The sequence below is a fragment of the Halyomorpha halys genome, unplaced genomic scaffold (assembly GCF_000696795.3).
Source record: "Halyomorpha halys isolate HHAL.00 unplaced genomic scaffold, Hhal_1.1 Scaffold169.1, whole genome shotgun sequence".
NCBI classification, from domain to species: domain Eukaryota; kingdom Metazoa; phylum Arthropoda; class Insecta; order Hemiptera; family Pentatomidae; genus Halyomorpha; species Halyomorpha halys.
Window position 1 is genome coordinate 1,774,826 of NW_027104700.1, and position 25,365 is coordinate 1,800,190.

Consider the following 25,365-nt stretch of genomic DNA (forward strand, 5'->3'; position numbering starts at 1 on the left):
CTGCACGGGAGTCTTCCTCGATGTTGAACAAGCTTTTGATTGAGCCTGGCATCCGGTCTGCTCTATAAGCTTCGTCAATTCTTACCCCCAACGTATTTCCTTATATCCGTTGCAGATTTGACCCAAAACAGATATGCGTGTTTTCATTCCAAACTCCTTAACCATCCTAATCCATGAATAATCTTAATCTTTCATCCTTCATAATCCCTGATAATCCTCCGAGGCGTCTGAAAAAAAGATGGCCACGGGACTTTCTAATTTAAATTAATGTTAGAAGTACCACTAATGGGTGGTTCCTTCCCATGATTTTCAAGTGTATATGGAACATACTACATATTTATCTATTGTATTATTTTGTACAGTTGTAAATTACATTAACTAAATAATTTTAAAAAAAATATTTAACTGTCTGGGATGTGACAGATGCTTTTTCGATAATATCAATTGCTCACTTTATCAAAACGATTTTTCACAATTTTATTGGATTTACTTGAAAATAGCACTAACGATTTTTATTAAAATTGGTACGTCACTTTATAATTAAATATTCTTTAATATCAGTTTGGCCATATCCTCATTGAAATAGTCTGAAAGGACTTAAATAAAAAAAAGGCTTTTTAAAAAATTCTTCCTTTAAAGTACCTTTAATTTTTTTATTAACAAAAAATAAATAAATCCTTCTCATTGCTAACAATAATAAGGGGGAGGGGAGGAAAAATAGAAACATTCGATTCGAACGGGAAAAGGCGAGTCCGCGCAATGTTTTCCGATTGTGTTACGGCTCCGTTATCTTTTGTTAAACTTGGCAAGAACAAAATTAATATTTGTTACTCACACAAGTAGTAACCCTAAAAAAAATATTATTTTTATTTAGAAACAGTAAAGGGGATCTCGGTGGCACTGTGGTAAGGCAGAATGCTACTAACTCCAAGGTCCCAGGTTTGAATACGGCTGGGTAGATAATTATTATCTGTTACTCTGTAGCCGTCAGTGAACTCTGTGGGTTCTGAAGCCCTTCTAGCGTCCATCCAACCTCTGAAAGTGGGTACCCTTAATTAGGTAAAAATCTGGCGGTCAGGCGTGATTCTGAACACACCTCTCTACACAACCGTTGATCTAGTAATAGTACTTCCTTCCAAATACTGCACTCTTAATCCTCCATGGGTTCCTGCAGTAGAGATTTTAATTTTTTTTTTAGTAGTAATAGTAAAATGAAAATTTTTTTCTTCGTCATTTTTGACTTCTCTGGTGTTACATTTGTTTTTTTTTTAATTACAAAATAACGATAACTTCAACTAAAGCCCACAATAAAAAAAAAACTGAGGACGCGTGTAGGATGGTAAGTGAAAGTCGTGTAATTGCAAACCACTAGATTTTTTTTGTTATGTTTCATTAAAAAAAAATATATTAATTATTAGTTTTTTATTTTGCCTTATTTTTTGTAATTTTTAATTCATATTTTCCAATGTTATTAATGGATCATGAGTTTTATCTACTATTTTATCCATTTAACAACAAATCGAATAAATAATACCGTTGATCAATTATACAATTTTTAATTTTTTTTTCATACTGTTCGTGTTTCTTTTTGAAAATTAAAATTCCAATAGTATATTTATAGATTGAATTTAATGATAAAATTGAAACCAAAAACTAATTAAAAAAACAATTTTTATTATTTTTTGCGAATTTTTATTCTTTTTTTTTTTTTCGTTTTCCAGATTCCTAATTTTTCATAATTAACGTCATATCGACGATGTTTTTCTTCATTTGGTGTTGCCGGGACAGCTTGAATATCAGTATGCAAAATCAGATACGCATAGAAAAGTTATGATCCGATAATGTCTGGAACACATCGTTTCGTTGTTCCTACCCCTGTCCTGCAATTTAAGTCATGTGAGGTTGAAAAGAAGACATTTGTACTGTCCTTACAGTTATTATCTGGATAAAACATTTTTTTTTAATGAAAAACTAAAAATGTTTAAAAATATATTATGAAACGAAGGTTTTATTTTCATTCACTAAAAAACACGTTTTCAAAATTATAAAAATTAAGAACTCTGAATCTCCTTTGTTTTTTTTTTTGAAACCACTATCAATAAAAACATCGACGCAAAAACTGCAAATAAAATTTCAATTTAAAAAAGTTTGCGCCCATTATTGAGGCCAAAAAGAAATCATGACAATGAAGCTCTAAATTACCATGACACTGAAGCCATAAATAAGCACTGAAATGGTAAAATGAACTTTGTAAAATCAATTAACGTTGAATTAATGTCTAATTATTAATTTGAACTCTCCATAAATATAGCGTTATTCAGGTAATCATTATTTAATGCAAATCATTTTTTTTTTTAACAAAAGGATATTACCAAGGCACGACAATGTTAATTTAAAACACACTTACCAGTTTTTTCCTCCACAGCCTACATACAAAACAAATAAGAGTTTTCTATTTTGTGTTTTTGGCATTTTTATTTTTTTCAAGAGATCGTTTAGATTGTGTTACAACGGACATGAATGTACGCAGTGGTACGTGGCTACCATTTTATTCAAGAATGAATAAAAAGATTTGAATACTTATCGCAGTATTTTGGGGTAAACAATTTTGGCACCTCTTTAAATTCGCAATCCACAAGTTCTTGCTGTTTTCACTCAGTAGGTATGCCTTTGTAAAATTCTAAGGGAGTCATTGTTTCTATTTTTCGGTTATTTATTCTAGTGAATCGGTTATTACACGGGAATAGTGATTCTGGGGCGCAGTGTTTCAGCGTTGTATTGCAATAATTCTAGCCACATATACACGATAAAAATACCATATTATCCAGTTTTTGGACATTTGATTCTAGGAGAGGAGAATAACTATTATTTTACAAAAGATACTATACTTATTGAATAGTGCTAATACAAGCTGCCACAATCAAGGCAATGGGTATTAAAGGTCTAAATGTACATTTATACTAAATATTAAAGTGAACCCCTACGACCTATGAAGGGTCATGGGTTCAGTACTTTGTCAGGAAGCATATTTTTAGAAAAACGGTTGTACAACACTTGGTCAGACTCATGCTCAATAGTCAGATTTTCCCCCAATTAAGGGTACTCACTTTATGAGGCTTGGTGGACCTCAGGAGAGCTCCATAACCTTTAGTAGCATTGTGCCTTACCACAACGCTCCCTCATACAGAACAAAATAATAAAAAATATTTAACATAATGGAAATATAACAATAATAATAATAAATAAATTTTACAGATATAAAAATAATAGAATTAATTTAATAATACTAATTACTTATTAGAAAAATAATATGAACACTAGGTGAAAATTAAAATTATAATACATAAAGTCTATATTGAATGTATCATAATTTTAATTTTCACATACTGAATGATCATAAAACCTAAACGATATCTATTATTTGATTATTTAATGCCTGATAAGAAAAAAATTCTATTTATCTCAAAACTTCCAGAAAATTTAATATAAACAATATAAGTTTCAAAGCTTGAAAATGGGTATTTATTAATTAAAATACAAGAAAACTTTCGTTTTAGAGTAAGTACGGAATTTTGAATAAAAGTCAGATATCAGGTATCAAATTATACAAAAATAAATAAAATTATGTTAAGAAAATGGTTTTTAATACAATCCTGCCTGAAATAATTATTGCCTGAATAATATTTCACCGGTTTTGTTGTATATTCTTCACTGTCTAGATATTTTAGAGGAATCACAGAAAAACATCATAGTAATTCAAACTTCTGAAACCTTTTAGTGACCATTTCGGAATGTTCTGCTGCTTTTTTTTCCCTAAATAAATTTTGACAATAATACAAAAAATTAATATGCTTCTAATTCAGCTTTAGTCAGATGGTTTTACAAAATCGTAGTTTATGAGATTGAGGAATTGTGCTCCATCTAATATTTCCGCTTTTAATTATTCCACACTGAGGAATAATTAAAATTTATTATTCGGGTATAAGATTTATCTGTTGTTAGTGAATGAAATTATTTTTCCCACATCCAGTTTTATTCTTGACGACCTTTTTTTCTTCACCAGTATTCTTGTTTAGCACCAGACTATGCCATAGACAATGAAAACAGTGATATTTAGTATACACACTGTGTTAATCCATTAATAAGTTCAGTTAAATTTTCCATAGATTAGTTTAATTAATGAGAACATAGTTTTTTTTAAATTAAAAAATGGGGGATGATGCCAATTTAAACAAATTAGATACGTTCTGTCTTTTTATACATAATGATATATGAATTTCATTCCAGTTCCCTTGGCGCAGAAAAAGATATTTTTTGTTATTCTCCAGTTTTCATCGACGGTCAGAAAGCGGTATTAATAAATATGAAGTGTAAATATTATATATATATTTTTTAATTATTTTATACCATTATACCATTTTCTACCAAATTATGATTAAATAAAAGTAGTGCTCATATGGTAGCAAAATAAAATGAAATAATGTGAGCTCCAAATTTATTAATATGATGAGATTCCTTCTTTATATTGGGTTCCAACTTTGGAATGATTCAGTCTTCCAGAATACGCGTCTAACTGAAGAAGGCTCTACTACAGGTACAACATATAGTTACAGGGACCATTAATTGAATATCCATTAATGGCTGAGGGCTATCAGAGCCCGCTACACTAATTGTATCGGCCATTGTTCCATTTCCTCCTCTGTCGGCACGCTAACCTCTTTGCGTTCGTTTGGCCTTCCACCTCTGGGAGTAGGATTTAGAATTTTTTTATTTTGAAAAGATCATATTGTCACATAAGTATGTTCATACTTTAAACAACAAAGAGATAATTCATTGTTTTTAATACCATTTCTGACCATAATTTATCAACAATAGCAAAAATTATCTAATAATTAAAAATTTGTAAGTATAAAATAAGTCATTTTCTTCAACTAAATACAATTTGAGAATAACTTAAACAATGTACTTTAACTCTTCTTTAGCCTTGGGGGAATCGTAAATGCAACATCACGTATTCAGACTTTATAGACCAAGAAGGACTATTGCATAAAATTAATAATATTGCAACTAAGCACTAACATAATCTTCGATAGGAAAGTTCAGGAATTTTCTAAAAATGTTTAAGTAATGTTCTATGAGTTTTAAATCACTAATTCATTTGTACATGTATTTCGAAATCGTGTTGAACAGTCTTGTTGTTAATAATCTAAAAAAAAAAAAAAACTTTAAACCTTATATTTCTTTGAAACACTGTTATTTAAAAATTAAAGAATCTGCGTAAATAGGCATTGTAATAATTTATTGAATAATTGTAATTATAATACTTTAGCACTAAATGTCATATTGTATTATTATTCAAGCAGATGACCAGGATTTGCACGGATTAAAAATGCTTTCTAACGGAAATATTCTCATTTGCCGTTTCCAGAGTTTCTTGATATTAGAATTTTATAACTCAATAATTTTCCAGTGTAACCTGATTAATTGGGCCTCTACTACGTAAAATAACTATGAGGTCCGACACTTTTGCATTAAAATACCTCTGTTACTGAGAATTTTTAAATCTCTTCTTCATATTCTTTGGAAATAAGAGAATAAGAGAGTTGTGAAGAGACTATAGAAATATTGTCAAAGCCGTGACGCAGAAAAAACATTGGGGACATTATATAAACATTTGTATATGCCAAATATCAATAGTCCTTGCATATTTGATCAACTTTATACAATTACTCAAATACAAACCAATATAATTAATTTTTTTAGCCATAAGTTTTATATTATTTAAAAAAAAAAATAAACGTACATTCATATATATGCGCTTTTATAACCATTTTCACCTCTATATTTGAAAAAAGGGAAATCTCTTAGCGGGAACCTCTATAAATGAGAACTAAAATTTTAAAACTGCCTATTTGGAAAACTGGGTAAATAAAAAGCCTCTTTGAGTGATAAAAAATCCTAGGTACCTTGAGATCTCAGTTATAAAAGTTATGCTGTAGTTTTATTGCAAGCTGCGCCTGATGACGAAAATGAAAAAAATTAATAATGTGTCAATCAAAACACAATAAAAATGTTTTGAATATTAGTTTTCGATTAATATAAAGGTATTAAGTTGCTTAGCTAATGTCTTCGATTTCCACGATGTATTGTCTATTTAAAATTATTGTGATAAATGAAGTTGTAAAGAGACTACGTTTTTTCAGTCAACTGTGGTGTATAAATTTTTAGATCGATATATTTATATTTTATATTTTTATTTAATACCAGATCGATCTGGTGGGCCTTATAGAATACAACAAAAATAATGACATTTATAGATTTAATAAAATAAATAATTGACTTCAAATGGGAAAAAGGCAATCTAAGAAAAAGACGAAAAGAAAAAATAAATAGAATAACAGTAATGTCAATAATACAACAGTTAAATATAGAAATTATAACAGAATATCCTGCAGCCTAAGCTTCCTGTCTTCGAGATGAGGTTGGATTTCCCAAGTTTTAAGTTACTGCTCCTCTAAGTGCCAGTAACTGGATTGGAATTTTATAAACCGTTTTTTTGATGGTCTTCTGTTATTACCATTTACAGTTTTCGATGGCTATTTCTTACAAACCAAGAGGAATCCACTAGAATTCTTATGACCTTATTTTGAAACAGTTGTAAATTTTCTTCTTAATAAGGGAAGCCGTTCCCTAGACTTCACAGCCATTCATTAGTAGTGGCCTGAGTATTATTTTAAAAATAAGAATAGTCATCTCTGGTTTTAATTTAGATTTTCCATTTACCATATGATGTTGCATTGTTACTCACTTCTAACAAGTATACAATTTTATTCATTCAGCATTTAGTATTGTTGAAGAAGAGATTCAGTCCTTAGTGGAAGCTCAAGAGACGTCTGTCTGAACCTCTTGCCAAAAATCTGTATTGCCTGCTCCGTTTAATGTAGGCGATTCTGTTTAATATGAGTTTTCACTGAACGAACTGCAACAAACTTTTTTTTACTTTTATTAACAAACTTAATATTTACTAGTTGACAAGTTCAGTATATTTGGGGTATATAGCAAAGTTTTAATTTTAGTACGCTATAATTTTAATTGTACATTATATACATATCCCAGTGGAGCTTTGTACTTCCGGCCAGCGGCTCCTGTGCCAATATTGTAACCTCCGCCTTCAGCGGACCCAGCCCAATCCCTTATAATGAATGCCATATGGCAAAGGAAGGGCACCAGTTATGTTTGTATATACTTAGATATATATTAATATTGTTATTTATAATGAAGGAGGTAAGAAAAAAAAAACGCTATAATTTATCCCAGCTTTCAATTTCAAATAGTTACTTTGCTCATGTTTTGTGTATATTTAAATATCATTGACCACAGAATAGTGCATCATCAACATGGGATTAGTGTTTTGTTTTTTGTACCTAAAGTGTCTATCATATGTATTATAAACAGAAGAATAACAAATATGTCTGCTTCATTGAGACGGTGAGTAATTTTGAATAGTTCTCATATGAATTGTACTTCTAGCTTTGAATAATTTGAAATGTTAATAAACATTTCTTTTGTATTGAAAACTTTCTTTAATATAAGGCTAATTTTCATCATAAAACATTAGAGGTATGTCAATGCTGAACATTTTTTGTGTAGCAGAATGGTCTGTATTGATACTAAATCAAAATTCAGTCTAAATTGATTGGTATATATGGAAATCGTTATAATTTTTGTGACGGACCCACCCTATGAAAACCACGTCAGGAAACGTGCGATGTATTTCTTAAGTACATTACGCGAGGCCTAGGACCTCCACGGTCTGTCGCGCCAATGAAAAGAAGAAGAAGAAATAAGAAAGAAATAAGTTTATAAACTCAGTAATTTTTTTTAATAATTTATGTTTGAAATGGGTCCCTAAAATATAATGGTATTTTACAAACATTTTTTTACTACACCTTTCTGTCAAAATTTATATCATTTTAGTATTTAATTTAAATAGTTTGTAACAAAAAACTTAGACTTGTGTTAATATGCAGTGCAGATATGTTTATTTTGGCCTGTTCATGGTTATAATTAGGGATTGATGAGGGAAAAACAAGTTTTATAATCTAGATTATCCTAGGAATGACTATGATTGAAGTGGAGTACCTGGTATTTTATTTTTTGGGAGAGAGAAGGAAAGAGAATCTTCAGGTTTATAAGATCTCGGTGATTAAAATGCGTATAAGGTTCCATGTGGAACTTTAAATCTATACTATATAGGGAAAATGTTATTGAGAACAAACAAAATTTTATGAGGGACTCCTGATATAATTTTGTTGGAATCTTCAGGTCTATATGATGCCATTAGAATATTTTCATAGTAAAGAAAATACTTTATAGTTGAAACAAAATAATTAGGAATATAAATTTTTAAAATATTTTTATTTAATCTTTTAAGAATAAAACAGATTCACTATGACTATTAACTTAACTATTTCATCAAATGAAGCATATTTTGTCAGTTTCATGTGCAGACTCCGAAAATAATCCAATCAAATACATTTTCCATACGTGAAAATTCCAGTACTAGAAACATACATGCCTAATTTTAGATTTCAAGGGATAGATAGATATGCTCTGAACACTGATTAATTAAGTTAAAGAGATAGCGATCAAAACATGACACTTTATTTTGTTTTGTTTTTTATTATTTTAAAAATTCTTTTAGCATGACACGAATTAACGTCTTATATTGTTAATTCATTCGTATTTATACGATTGAAGGAGCCGATAACGTATGTCAGATCTGTACTCCAAGAGTAGTGTAGTGTGTAGCCTAATTATAGGCATTTTAGAGACCCGTTAGAGTATAATGTGCTCCGTGTAATGATACTTGGAGGGCTCGTCTCTTCAGAGAGCTCATAATTAGGCATGATCACAGGTTCGGAATACTTTCGCTCGTTTATTATTAAAATAAAACCTACGACAATTTCTCTTTTTACTGACTTGGATTGGAAAACTCGGGACTATTTTGTCTATTGGAACAATTTTATAGCAAGATGTTCATTTTCTGATGATGTTAATAAATAATTAACGGTTCACTATTTGCGAAAAGGAACGCGTCCAGGCAAAAAAATCCGTACGCGCGACTGTTTTAAAATTTACAATCAATTAAACATTCAACTTAAAATTTCGATAGATTCATAAATTTAATTTAATTCATATAAGTACATGTAAACACATTCATTTTCTGATTAGTAATGGTTAAGTTAAAAATCCTATCGATTTTAGTGCCACCATATTGAAACAGGTCCCTTTTCGTGTTTTTTTTTTTATTTATGATTATCTTGTAGTATTATATTTTGTCACATATATTCAATGTGGTATTGAACTACTGGTGGTATAATTTATATAGTTTATGTAAACTCATTCATTTTTAGGTAATAAAAGATTAGGTCCAAAAATCCATGAATTTTAATGCCACAAAAACCGAAACAGGTCCCTTTTTCTTTAATTTTTTTTACCTTTATTTTGTATTTTTACATTCTGTCATTTACAATCAAAAATTAGTAATAGAGCTAATAGAACACATTCACACCATATTTACTGATGTATAAATTATATGATAATAAATAGAAAAATTATATAAAGAAATCAGTAAAAAAAAAAATAATTAAATGAAACAAAATTAAATTAAATTAAAAATAATATCTTAAACACATTCATTCCTACTTACAATATTTAAATTCAGCCTGATAAAGTACGAGCCAACTTGGCCATCCACTTGTGAAAAATATACAGAACTTCAGTAGATCCCAGTACTCCACTCTCGATCGTTTCACTGGTCCCTAAAATATAATGTTATTTCATAAACTTTTTTATTTTTACAATTATAGTGTTAAATTTTAAATATTTTTAGTCAAAAACGTAGTATTTAATTTTAGGTTACTAGAATTGTTTGATTTGATGCAAAGACTTTTTTTTTATTTATATATAATTTATTTATTATTATTTACGACTGTATAAAATATATACAACAAGTAAATTTGCTGTAGGTGACATAGTGACATGATACAAATGTGGAGAATCTACCCATTGATAGAACTCCAATAACATTTCTAGAGGAGAAGATCTCGAGGCCATCTTCTTTTCAGACGCCTAGGAGGATTATTAGGTAATGAAGGAGAAGCCAGGTTAGAAATAAGTGGATCTGGGTGGTTGGGAAGTTTATCATGGAAGGAATGGTATCTGGTTCTGGCTAAATCAGCAACATATGGAATATTGATGACTTGATTCATGACAAAGTAGAGAGCATTAAGGATTTATGAAGGATTTTGGAATGTAATGATTATATTCGGGAGGAATTCGATGGTTTAGTGGAGTCCCAAAGCTCAGCTCCGTATGTCCAGGACCCTGTTTCATAATGAAAGCTAATAGTATTAGTTCAGGGTACAAGTGTAGAAACTAGTGTGGTAATAATACTAATACTTATTTTTTATGGTAGCGATGACTATTAGTGATATTACAGGAATTAAAAAATACTAAAGTACAAGTTACTATTGTACAAATCTGTCTAATTGAATTAAGATAAATCGGCAAGACTAATAGTATCAGTTTGTACATTATTATGAAACAGAGCCCAGATAGGCCTTATAATTGTCATGTATATCAGTCTTTTGAAATGGATTGGCAGTTTAGACCGTTTGTCTAGTAAATGTTGTAATAGTCGGAATCGACCAACAGTCTCCTGTCTTTTCAGTCATGTATGAGGAGTCCATGTTAGTCGTTTGTCCAGATGTAGATCCAAAGAATAAATTTAATTACGTTAAATTTTTCCACAGAGTTCAGGGATACCTTTTCTATAGATAGGACCAGGCTATTTATGAGAGAAAACTAATTTTGCAATTTTAAGATCTTTTTGAGTCCTTACTTTCATGGGAGTTTCTGATAAATTTTTGTTGTTATTCTTCAGGGCACAATGTCAGTGACCAAAATATTTATTATTTAAAAAAAAAATAGAGAAGATAATTAAAATTAAAACGAAAACTCTTAATACAATAATAATAATATTTTATTCATCCACTTTTATTGCTGAATAAAATAGAATGTTTAATTTACATATGTGTGTGATATAAATTTTTTGATGCTATATTGCTATTTATATCCTCCATTATTGTTACTAACTGTATAAAACACTAGGAGACACTTTTTCTCTCAGTAACTTTAAGAGAAGATTCTTTTTTTTTTTTTTTACTTTATTTATTTATTCACAACTATAAATAATAATAATAAACCAGCGAGTGAGATCAATTAAAAACAAACAATGTCATGAGGGCATGAAGATTAAGACCACCCAATGATACTTCTCCATTGAAATTGAAATTTATTTGAAATATTAGATATATCTAGTAGGTCCCTATTCTATCTCCTTCATAAGATTCCTAAATATATTTTTAAAATTTAAGTAGTATAGGTAAAAAAGTAAAATTAATTTTTTTGAAATAAGTATAACTAATCATAATAAAAACTAATGAGATGACTGAGTCATATAGCACGTATGCACAGGAAGTCAGTCCCCAAACACCAAATCTAAGACCGACCTGGTGGAAGACGTGGTAAAGAAAGACCACGCTAGAGTGTGCTGGACAAGGAAGTTACGAAAAAAGATGGGAATTAGAAGATGGCAAATTATTACACGGTATAGAAGAGAGAGGAAGAAGATTCTAAGAGGGTCCCGGATTCTTGTAGGCAGTTTACCGCCATTAAATAAATAATATAAATTTAAAACAGTTGATAAGTATCGGTAATACGTAGCCTGAATAACTATGCTGGGTTCCTTAAAAAAATTTGAACCACGGATTTTCATCTTTCATATTAACCTCTAATCAAGATGCCCATAAAATGAATGAAATTTTCCAAATTAATGTACGAGTATATAAAATAATTAGACGAAACAGTATACCATAACTAATCAAGGGACCTGTTTTATATTTCATTATTGTCATAAATATGATTATATATGATCTTCGTTCTTTTTATTTGCTTGCGACTATCAGGTATCGCTGGCGACGCGGAAGATTCCTGAGGTCTTACAACACTCATTCATATAAGGGGACCCGCTGTCATGACTCGAGAATCTAATACACCGATTGTACAATCTTCTATGACGTCAAGGTTATTCAGGACCTCTTATCTGCGTGGAGGATTTCTTCAGCTTAACGGGGAAGTATAATAGTAGGTGATCATGTTTGCTGATGTATTGGATCTCATTTTCCTACTTGTGAGTCATTCGCTGCTATCTTTCCCTTCTTGGTGACTCATTAGCTTTAACATAAAGAAGAACAATAGTTCATCCGAAAATAAAATGGAGTTTGGTTCTAATAATAGACTTGGATAATACGTATGTCACTATCCTTGAATATTTTCTGAGTAAAATATTATAAATTTAAACGAAATACATGTTTAGAATTTTTAAGGAACTTTCTTTTTAAACTCTCTTATCTATAAAGTATCACTATTTCTCATTTATTTAATTGATTAAAGGAATTAAAATGAATAAAAAATCGTGTTCGTTAGAATAAAAAGGATTTTTCAATCTGTTTGGCATGTGTGTGTACTTTTAAAATCCTTCCTCAGCAAATGTTAGACCACCAGTGTGGATCTAGCGTTATGATCTAAGGAAATAAATCCTCTGAATGAAATCATTCTTAATGCTACGGGAACTTTTTTTTTTCATTTTTATATCAGCTTTTTCCTTACACAAAGCCACTTTTATAAATTTATATTCAACCGTCTAACAGTTCACGTGGCGATGATCTCAAATAAGGAGTTATTCATCATAATCTGTTTAGGGATGACCTCGAAGATGCAAGATAAATGGAAACGATGAACGCTAGATGGCGAGTAACGTTATCTTAGTATAATTTTGTTCCAAATTTTAATTTACTGATTGAATAATTACAAAACAAATAATAGTTATAAATTTACTGATTATCCCTTTCTTGGATATAAAAAAAGGCTTTATTCCCCACAACTGACTAGATATCTCTTAATGATGAAAACCAGTATTCAGTTTTTGGAATGACTGGAATTTATTTATTTATTTTTAATTATTAAAATTATTATTATAAGGCCATGAAAAATGATCGAATTTTTATAAACTTGCATATTTAGGAGATCTAGTAAGGCACTAATTTCTGTTTGTATATGGATTAATTTTTTTGTCCAGGTCTTTGATTAGAGGAATTTTTTAATGTTTTTTTACACTTTTGCAGTAATGTGTGTAAGTTAAAAAAGTATCTTTTCAGGTGTCAACTTTTTTGTTTTCCACCCCGACATTTTTCTCGGATATTACGGTTTCGTACATCTTTGGATATAATTGTCCATAAATTATCCTGTTTTAACGTTTTTTTTTTTAGTTTCGGTGTCCTACGCTTGATTTCCAAATCACCTTATGCTCAATATCACTTACTAAACATTTAAAAAACTTGTTTACTGTACAATGTAGTACCAAAGCGGCTGGAACAATTTTGATTTGAAAAACTTTTCTAAAGTTGAGTTTCTCTTTAAGGACTTAGAATAAATTAGGAGAAAAGAAGAAAAAAATATACGAAGAAAAGAAAACATTAATAATGGGTTTTCAACTCAAAAGGCATATATTTTATCATAAATTAATTAAATCATTATTATAAAGAAATTAAGAAATTTTATCTCATTAATGAAACTTATTATCCATTTTTATCTATTGTACCGGAATGATAGGAAAATACGACGTTAATAGCTGGCCTCGACTGCTCTCGATTTTTTTTCTTTACACTAGTAGTTAAAATTATAATTGCTTCTTTGAAACCCATCCCATGTTTTTATCGCATATTAGAAAATTTTCCCAAAAATTCAAACGCAGGTATCTAAATTTTTACATTTTAACCTTAATGTTTTGTCTGATGCAATTTTGACTAGATCTTTAGGCTTCAAAACTGTTTAAGTAACTATTTTTCAGTTATATACTGAATACTGTTATATACAATAAATTATATTGCTATATAATTATATTTATCCTGTTTTAATTATAATTATATACTAAAATTGATGCCATACAATCTATAAAGATAGTGATATTTTTTAATAAAATCTATTTAATAAAAATGTGAACTTAAGTTGACGGAGAGTCGACGTAGCACGTTAAAATACTTCTGTGTTAAAAGTTTAACGTTTAGGTGACTTACTTATTATTTTAGTTAGGAACTAGATTTTGAAAGTGCCATTCACTATTGATCACATGGACTGATTGACATACTAGGGCATTCGAAATTCTGAGAGACCTACCTTCCGAATGTGTCAAGGGTACTTGGTTCAAGGATCGCTGCTACTTACAGCAAATGTTCTGGAGTGCTGTCATTAGCAGCGATCGTAAAGTGTTTACAGTCTCACTCCAAATGGAATTTTTATTCTATATAGCTATTTTAAATCCAATATATACATATATTAGTTTAACTCTTTAAGAGATATTTTTTATTAAGGGTTTTCAATGGGGCCAAGATATCTTGGTTAAATAACAGCAGCGATGTGTGATTTAAATTACGTACATTTTAAACTGATGGGACAATAAATGTAGGGAATCTATAAAAATGTGTCGTGTTAAATTGACACAATGCGTTGAAGTGGTTAACATTAAATTGGCAGTTCAGTTTGTCAAATGTTTCGTACATTGTTTTTTTTATGACTCCCTAGCTAGTCATTTCTGACATCCTGTGGAGGGGAGGGGGGTATAGAGCAGTTATTTACAGAGTACCACCCTATTCAAAACATGATGGGGTATCAAGTATTCATTTCGTAAGACCGCTACAGAAATAAAAGTCAGTATTCAGTTAAAGTTGGCACTTTAACTCCCTCGGCTACAAAAGTCATTAAGGCCAACTTGAGCGTCCTAAGGATGACACTATTCATCACAACTTGAAAAAAATCTCACCCACTTTTTTTTTCTTATTTCTTTTATAAAACGAAAAACAGCGACTCTCTAAACATGAAATACAATAAAATAGGCTGTATATCAATTAATAAATAACCAGAAAGGTAGAAAATCACATACTTAAAACACAGCGTATTTTGCTTGTATTTGTATAACACAAATTATCGCGGATATGATTAATTCATTTCGTTATTTTATTACATTGATTATTTTAGTTGTTTTTGAAAGTAAATTTATAGATATTCAACATTTTGTTCCTATTCTTTAGCCTGTACATGTAAATTAATCATGCTGCTCATGTTGGTGTTTTAGGGAATTGCATAACTTCAGTTTTACCATCATTCCAGTTTATTTTCTATTCATTAAAGTGTTTGACGCATTTTCCTATTGTGATAGTTAACTGTTTGGCTATTTTTTTTACCATATATGAGATAATATAAGTAAAGGGCCGCATCATTTAAATATAATGTAAATTTGTTTTTTCTATTTGTTTGAGTTGTGTTACTTTTAAAATATATAGTGAAAAGAACCGGATATAAAATTGTTTCTTGGAGTACTCCTATGTATTAGCAATATGTTAGTACTAAAAAACTAAAACTAACTATATATTCAAAAAATGCTCAATCTAACTCCTTCTCTACATAGATAAGAGAACCACACCTATAATGTGTAATACCTAAATAATATAATAATATGTTCGTATAATTATATAGAAAACGACTTTCAAACGATTGAATAGCCATAAAAAAAAATCCTGACTGGAAAGAAAACTCAACTTTGAATTTGGTCAAAAAAATACTAAAATAATATTCAAGACCATCCAAAACATAACTCAAAAGATTTGAAATTGATTTATTGATAAATGAATAAACATTTTACTAAAATTGTCAAATGTGACAATTGAGACTTCTTACTTTCCTCCGGCTTAGGAAAAATGTACGCACCAATATTAATAGAGTAAAGAGATGAAATTTTTAAAAGTTTCTTTTTGGATGCATCCAGAACCAGGAACGTCTTTACGAGAAAGGATGTAGGAGCATCAATAATTTGAACAGCTCGAGTTTTTAAACAGCGAAAATTCAGGAAAAACATTACCAAAAGAGGTTATTATTTACAAAATATCTTATAAACCGGGTATTTTCTCTTAAAGAGAAGTTGGTTTTCCAGAAATGTCCGGGGAATACACTCCAGACCTTTTGTAAGTCAGAAAATCCGATCACTATTATTGGGAAATTTTAGATTTTGCTCTACTATAAGTACTAACACTTTGAAGATCTGGAGATGTTGGTTTCAGGGTCAAGCTGGAATTAAGACAGGGCGAATTAACATAAATAGTCTCTAAAAACCTAAGTTGAACATCCGCTTGTAATGGCGGAAACCACTTGAGGATGCCAAGGTCCGCTGATGGGTTTAGTACCTCTAATGATAGTGGTGACACCATTTGATAGCTCTTACTTGAATATGTGTTGTTTTTTTAGTTTTGAATTTGCCTTTGATTACGGTGTTCAGCCAGATATTTTTGGTACTGTTCCCCTGGTACTAATGGTGGTTGTCAACATGGGGGAGAGGGGTGAGCGTGTAATTTAGGTCTCAGACCAAATGGATGTGTGGATTAAATATTCATTCCTTGTGCGCCCCGAAGTCGCTGTGTCTTCACTCCGAGTCTGCCATTAAATTAAAACCATAATAATAATAGCATAGGTCATAAACCACAACAACAGAACATTGTATATGAGTGGGTGCATACTCTCCCGCAATGTTAGAACAGTGTGTGGAAACTGTTATCTTTTTTTTTTTTTTTCTTCTTTTTTTGTGAACATCAATTACTGTGCTATGAACCATTTGAGCTTAAAATGTTTTAAAAAATAATGTATTAAGTATGTTTTGTCAGACTGCTTTGGAATATGTAACAGCTCATTTCGATTCCCGATTTCCAATTTTGATGTTGTAATTTGAAGCGTTCAGTAGTAAAACATGATAACTAAAATGTTTTATGAATGGTTTTTGGGATCACTTGCTTTTCTAGGTTAGATTTCATGAATTATTGAAATAATATTTAGGAAATTCGTTTTCTTAATGTTGATATTAAGTTATGGTGAGTAACTGAATCTTGTATAACTGTAAAATTGAAGTGGTATTTTCCAATGTGGCTATGTTATTACTTATTAGGTAAACTGTTACTTACAGATAGTCATTATAAAGTATTCAGCTTTACCAATTAATAGATTTTCTTGATAATATTATATTTTTAATATAAATGAGCGTAGTACCGCTTATATTTCGAATGAATTAAAGAGTAGGAAACGCATCTAATTCAAAAGTTCTGACAAGGGTAAACTAGTTTTATTTATTTTCACTTCTAAGACTTAATTTCTATTAGTTTTATTATTGTTTTCTCACTACTGAAGGTTGAAAAGATTTTTATTAACCCGATTTTTGATTACCTTTGTAAATTGTGTTCATTATTTCTCATGGCAATAAACTATAGGGTTTGGTATGAAACCTGGTTAGTCCACTTTAAGTTACAAATTAAGTGACAGGTCATTGTTAATCTAGTTACGTAATTTTTTTGATGCGAAAAACTAATGGTTAAATAGCATATTTATGACACTAAGGTTTTTAAGGCATCTACTCATAAGACGTGTCACATATGTAATAAAGAAGATTACGTTAAGATCGTCAGTTAAGAAACATAATCACCTTTATTAATGAAATATAATCGGCTTTAGTATATACAAGGTATGCGGTATGTTTTTAGAAACGTTTAGGAAGGAAAAAAAAAATACTAAAAGAAAAAAATTCTTACCGACTATGCTCCAATTTTTCCAACGTTTTTAGTTAAATAGGATGTAATGCCTAGTTAAATAATTCTAAATTACAGCTCAAACATAGCAGCGTGGTAACAGTACCATTGTAAACTAGAAACATTTTCTTTAAAATCCTGTAATATTTGTCACGTGCTGAATTCATTTGAAGGAAGGTTTTAAGTTACGGAAAGTTTTGTTTTTTCTATAATCCTTAAATATTCCCGATTTTTATTTTCTTTTTTTAAATCCTATTGTACTAGAGATACTCCATTCTAATAAAAATTCAAAATAAGTAAAACAAACTTCAAGTTCATAAAATTGGAAAATTCATATCCCAGTAGAAGGCTGATAAAAAAATCGCTAATAATTGTCATTGCTTCTTATTCAGTAAAACGGTTACTTGCAAAAAAACTACACAAAATATTAATTTTCCCCTTCTCTATGAAGAATCGGATCATTGTTAATATTGATTGTTTTGTTGATTTTTAAAATCGATCTGAAAATCGTTGGTATGATTATGAAATTTATTAAGTCAAGATTATAAATGATTTATTTTTAATCAAGGAATTAATTAATGGACTCTGCATATTTATTCGTCCTTGGAAAATATCGCATGTGTCCGAGTCACTGCTATTTAAGTTTTTTTTTCTTATAATTTAATTCTTCAAAATTCTTTGATTATGTTTTTTTTTAATTCAAATATAATAATCAAGATGGCATCCTGTTAAAATTAATTAGATTTCGTGTATACAACTCTCTTGGTTGTATATATTATCTAGATATCACTTAAAAACTTATCAACCTGTACTAACCCCATAAATATTCTATAATAATATTCTCATGAAACATTTGAGATAGAAATGGTATTTGAGAATGAAATGTAACAAAATATGAAGATTTTCAAACGAGGAAGGTTACACATAAATTCAATCAAAATTCTTCAACTTCACTGAAAGAAAATAACTATTTTTTTTCCTTTTGCTAATAAACAGAATGCAATAGGGTCTAAAGAGAAAACTCAATTTGGCAAAGAATAAGATTGGGATAAGAGAACGATTCATTGTGGTAAGTCTTGTTGAAATAGAATCTATATTCCTCAAAGAAATGAAAAAACTGGTTCTTAAGATTGTCAAGTTTTTCCATTAATCAAAGGACTTAAAGGTTATCCAGTGTTCGCTAAATTAGTCGAGCTATTTCTGGATTTACTGGTAAAAAAAAAGCCACTGATCATAAAAATATTTTTTGTCAAATTTCAAGGTTAATTATAGTTTTCAATATTGTAATGAGAAATGGGTTTTAGTATGAAGGGTAGATAATTGGATAACAAGTATGAATGATCTGTGTTTTGATAGGGGGATAATTAGATATTTGTTATTGAAACATCAGTATTCAATATTGAAAGAATTATAATGCAGACAATGAAAATCGTTTTAAAGCGTCGGAATTCCGATTATTATTGTTAGCGTGACAGACCGTGGAGGTCCAAGGCCTCGCGCGATGTACTAAGGAAATACGAGTACGTCATGCGTTTGCTAACATGGTTTTTGATAAAGTGGGTTCATCACTCCCACACCAATTATTTGTGAGTATCACCCATTGGCTAACGGGCCTCACGAATACCCGGGTGGAGGCTGTTAGTGAGTTTTGTATAATTTTATACTTGAGAAAAACCCGGGTGCTGAGACCGGGGCTCGAACTCACATCCTTTGGGTTGGTAGACGCGTTGCCGCTCTGTTACCGTCGCCCCGGTTCCGATGCAGATGATTTATTTACACTCTGGTAGAATGCTTGGGGAACATATCAACTTCAGAAAATAAAAATAAACGATATATCTCTAGAATGAGAGTGATAGGGAAACTAACGTAAATATTTTTGATGTATAATTATAAATTTATATCAAAAGCACGGACTCACACATCCAACTAAAATGATACTGAAAATAAAAAGAACAGCAGATAAGTTGACTTTGAGATAGAATGAATTAGGAAATAAATATTTCACAATTGTGGGAGTAAATATTGTATAAAATATATATTTCAATTTTATATTTGTGTTAGTAAGAACCTTATAAAACATAACGATATCTAGTGTTTGTATCTACGCACTTCTTCAGAAACAAGGTGGTTTCAGTGAGGGAAAAGTTTGAACTCTCATTGATCTTATAACAATTTTTTATTCATATAATACCTTCGCACATTTGGAAAATAATAACTTTGTAGTTTGCTCATTAGATATTTGACGAGAGAACTTTACTTTCTCATTCCAAAATTTTCTACAATTAAGACAAATGCCGAAGAGAGGGTTAATATTTTACTATGGTTACAATTAAATCAGGAACCTGATGCATAAATTCCTACTCAATCCCCAGAGGCTGAAATCGAACCAGCACCGCTGTAGACTCGAGGTGGCTATGGTGATACCCCAACTCACTCGGCTACAAACGTCTCCGATACACCTTAAATATACTCTGCAGGGCCTACGTTACAATCAGAAATAAATTCTATCACTTTTGCAACCATTTTAGATTTATCCCTTTAAATATAAACTTACATCCTCAATGTTTTCTGAGTTTTTTTTTAACAATTTGATAGATTTTTTATTGTAGAAGATGACTATAATTCCAAATATCAATGCTGAGGTTCAAGCTTATAATCTCCTATAGGACGAAACGTATTATTTTCTCTCCACGAACTTTCATTAGACTTAGCAACTGCTCACTCTCCCACCTACTGACCTAGTTCTAGATTTAAGCCCCCTGAGTTACTTAGCTTTTTTATAACTAAAGGAATAGGAATAGAACGTAAGACTGCAAGTACGAGTTCCAATCTCTACTGTGATCGTTTCCTAGTGAAAATTGTTCTTTTCGAAGAGCCTTCCGAATCACACAAAAAGACCTCGGCTCAATCATGGTAATTTGAACTGGGAATTATAACTTGCCTTCATTCAAATATTTTATTAATAGTTAGATATAGTGGACCTTTAACAAAACAAATAATGAACTGCAGCAAATGCACAAAAAGGCTCTTGTGTTCTTAATAATAATCTAAGACTTATTACATTGGTCTACAAAGTTTTCATTACATAATTTGTGGAATATGGAAATATCCTCATATAACCATGATGGAAAACCTGACTAGAACATAGGATATTTGAGGATATTATACGATTGTTGGATTATTCGAAATTGTTGGACTGACGGACGAAAAATTAGCTCCTGATCATTAAATCACTCTTAATAAATTAGCAATTAGACAGAGTGATTATCGATTGCACTAAGGGAGATGATATGAGCAACATTTCCGGATGTTGCCCATGCATTTGACAAGGTATGGTTCCACGGTTTTTTCTTTTAGCTCATAACTGGATTACCATACATACAGTACTACTACTCGATTTTTAGTACCCGAAGTGCTTAAGAGATTAGTAGTGCATACATACACAACATTGTCATAATTACTAGACATCATAATGTAATACAGACCTCACTAAAGTTTTAATGTCATTTCAAATTTTCTTCAACTGTAGTGATGAGGTTCTTGAAGTAGTCGAGAACTTTTTCTGCTTAGGGACGAAATATATAGACAGGTTAAAATAGATTGAGAAAGAGTAAATAGAATTGCTAGAGACAAATAAATCTATTATAATATATCCAACAGTTTCGTTGGCCACCGAAATGTGGGGTACGAAAACAAGCTTCATATTTATAGACCCCTACTCTTACCTATGGGAGTGAGAGCTGTTTCGTGCTTGACAAGTAAATGAGCAGGATCACAAGAGCTCCAATGAAGTACTTAAGTAGAGTTTCAGGAAAAACTAGAAGATTAGAAACAACCCTTAAAAAGTAATGCTTGAATGTTTCAGTCATATTAGTAAAACGAGCGTGGATCAAAGAACCTAGAAGGGCAATGCAAGCTCAAACCACTTATCAAGGGGTTGCGTAGAAGACCCAGAATTTTATTTGAAGTATATATCCAAAGTATTAGAGGAAAAACATTACAATTACTAAAGCAACTCTAAAAGGGCCATGAGGCTTGACAGCGTTGGATCGCGGCTCCACCACGCCTCTCTCCATCTTCTACAAGGAGGAAGATAGAGAAGGTATTGTACGAATGTTGTTGAAGATTTAACTGGGTAATTAACATAATAAAAACATTACTTTTTCAGTAAGACATGCAACGTGACTTCCAATTTACTTTGATATCTCATCAACTCTGCAGGCCGATAAAGTAATAATTTTTGATAGGAGAACGAAAACTAAAACCAATTTGAATATATGCACTAGAATTTACGGTATCACTAAACAGGCTCTAATGAAACGACAGCAATCTTTACAATTTACAACATTGCTCCTAATAATCAAAGCAACATTGTTTTTGAAAAAATTCTCTGATACCAAAACACGCCAATAGCAGAAATGCTGTGTGCTGTTTTTCGTGTCTTATGCCGCTTGTTGATTGATATTGCCCACAAGCAATCTGCTGATCGTCAATGTCATATTTGGCACTTGTGGATCCAAATATGAAGAGAACAATGAAAATAAAATGTGACAGTTGAGATAAAGTGCTATTCAGGTACATGTTTAGAACACTCAGTAAACTTGGATTATAAATGTGGATATAAACTATATTATTTGAATCTTTCTACTAGTATCGCAATAAATGAGTCGACTCCTTCTTACTGATCTGTAAGCATTGAAGAAATTCTGAATATCGGCTTCGTTATATTTGTACAAATCTACAAGCAGATATATTCCATATTTTAATTATTTTTCAAGCATTAATTAATTCATAGATTCCATCATTTTTAAAATAATATTCTGAACATTTGATTTGATGAGTAGAATTATAATGAAACAAACTCTTTACTTACTATATTCAGATAATTTATAACGGAATGAATATAAATGTTTTATGACTTGAAATATAAAACTGTATTTTTTAAGACATATGTAAATACAAACATTAATCCTTGAGGTGCAGATAGGCTTTCTCAAAAACAAAGTCGAAATGGTGAATGGTATGATCAGTTGATGTAGATTACTAAGTTTTTTGAGTTGAATCTAATCAAAATGAAAAAAAAACTAAAGATCCTGAGGACGAAGTAAACCCATAAAAAAAATTGTTTTAACTGTATATCTTGTACAGTTAAAACAATTATTCTTTTTTAATGATTTAATTAACAAGAACCAGCAGTAACGTTTAATTCATTTAGTTTTTCAAAAGAAATCTTACATAAAATATTAATTCAATGAATAATTTGAAGAAAACACAAAATAACATTTAAGACATAATACAAAAAAATTAGCCATGGAAAATTATGTGATTATAAATTAATAGGTCCCTGATCTCAATCTCCCATTAGGTCATAAATCCTAATGTATATCATCTTTAAACACAATAAACGTTGGTCCTTGCTATGCACGTGATTTCTTAGTGCTATAAACGTAAGTAATATTTTATTTTGATTTAATATATTTACCTTTAGATAGAAAAAGGATTAAAATTTTTGAAAAACCCACCGGAACTATTCCTTTACATAATCAATTTTATCATTTTCTCCCAAAACGCTTTAGCTTTGGGATAAATCCCCATTTATACGCTTGTCCCACATAAACACTTACCCCAAATTACTTTACAATAAAATCGAATATTCAAAATCTTAAAGGAATTATAAGACCTAATAGATTATTAAAATATCTTCATTCAAATTCCATTGGTTATTCAAACAAGGATATTTACCTTCTGTTTTATTTGTTGCCAGCTAACTCGCAATATCTTCTTCCTAAGGTCCAGGGTCTCATTGATTCTCTCGCTGAGGCTCTCCGGTAGCGATACCAGTCGATACCTGCCTCTTCACTTCATATTTAACGAAACCTTCCTTAGGCCGAAGGGTATCCCTCCGGCAAACACCTCCCAGTAGGTCTTCGTGACTTTCAGGAGAACAAGTCCGGTAGCCTGTCTCTTCCTTTGTTGCTGCGCAGAGCATGCGTACCTCAGGAGACCTTATGCCACGCGTTTGTGAACGATTATAGTAGCGGGGTATCTGAGGCTTCATAATCTGCCCTCTATTCTGCATAATCATTGTATTGACAGTTTAAATTTTTTTGTATCAACCCTTTCTCTCAGGTTACGTCGAGGTTTCTTTTTATGTTATCGCCAAGATCTGTCATTTCTTTATCTGGTCTCACACTCTGTCCTTGATTATCCAAATTATTGTGCTGAGCCTTCTCCGTGGAGCCTCTTATGAGTATCTCCTGTGTCAATCTCAATTTCCTTCTTACGCACCAATCCGCAATGAGACTGGTGCACCTTTCCATTTGAGTCTTCAATCTGGCCATGCTTTCTATGGCCACAATAACTGCCAGGCCGTGGTAAGGAACCATCTGTTGTCTTGTTTCCCCTGCAACGGATCGAATACTTGCTTCCACAGAACCAGACCCAGAACTGAACTTTTTATATTATCTTTTCTACCTCGTATTAGCTATCCCTGATCCTGACTCTTAGAACTGCTGGAGTACCAAGGGCCATCTAACGCTGTCGAAGGCGAAGGAAGTGTCAGAAAGGATCAGTAAGACGTAATTCTCAGGCCTCTCCACTACATTCCTTCGCACTCTCAGAGATGGATTTGATGCTCCCTTGCCTTGAATCAAGCCGAATTGCCGTGGATGTCTCGCAGCATTAATAATCGGTCTACGCTTGATTTTCCATCATATGACTTGAAGGAGGAAAATAAACCGATAGATGAAATAAAAATGAAATAGGAATACAAAGGAAATAAACCTTTGTGAATTTCTTTTCTTTGCCTCCTGATTTGTGGAGCCACTAAGATTTTAATACCACGTGGTCGCCCACAAACTCGCTAGTCTCAGTAATCTCTCGCTAAAGTTCAAGGATACTCTACTATATTACTACAACTATACCAAGTTTCTATCAGGATTAATATATTACAAAGGTTTTCTCAAAACAATATTTTTAACCTAAAAATATCACTCACAAAATAGCTTAACCTAACACGTCTGCACCACACGGTCTCTTACTCGACTTCCATGGAGCGCCATGCATCGAGCAGTCTTAAATAAAACATTGATATAGATTACTTTGCTTTCCTTAATTCATAAATTCCTTTCAGATTTTATTGATTTATTATTAATAACTCCGTGCATTAGCCTTTCTCCCTTTTTTTCCTTTTTCCTGCAATATTTGATTATTTAACCATTAATTTATTATTTATATTTTCCTCCCAATGTTTCAAGCCATTATTAATATTTTAATCATAAAATTTATATTAATATAACTTATAAATGGTCATGTGCTCGCAATCATACGACTAAAGGTTGAGTTTCATAGTACAGTTTACAAATAGTTTAAATTCACATTTAGTCTTAATTTACTTTATTTATTAATATCTAGTATGCAATTTCTTTGTTCTCTCTCTTGTTTGCTAAATATCAGAAAATCTTCGATCTATAATTCATTTGTAGCTCCGTATCCCTAAAAATACCTACAACACTAAACAAATCTAATAGAAAACCATTTAAAGGAGAGTAAATTTTTCGAAAATATGAACTCTGAAAGAGTTATCTACGTTCAACAGTTTCCGAGAAATACTTCTTTT

At 30.9% G+C, this 25,365-nt stretch overlaps 1 protein-coding gene and 1 long non-coding RNA gene across 9 annotated transcripts in view; one reads left to right on the forward strand and one right to left on the reverse strand.

The window, feature by feature from the left end:
- Positions 1-25,365, forward strand: part of LOC106678941 (ATP-sensitive inward rectifier potassium channel 12) — a 388,098-nt gene that overhangs the window by 302,734 nt on the left and 59,999 nt on the right. The window lies entirely within an intron of this gene.
- The window catches only part of LOC136797306 (uncharacterized), a 103,361-nt gene that overhangs the window by 39,780 nt on the left and 38,216 nt on the right, over positions 1-25,365 (reverse strand). For both annotated transcript variants that reach the window (XR_010845164.1, XR_010845163.1), the window contains exon 2: positions 9,713-9,824. This is a non-coding gene — a long non-coding RNA (uncharacterized lncRNA). The remainder of the gene's footprint in view (positions 1-9,712; positions 9,825-25,365) is intronic.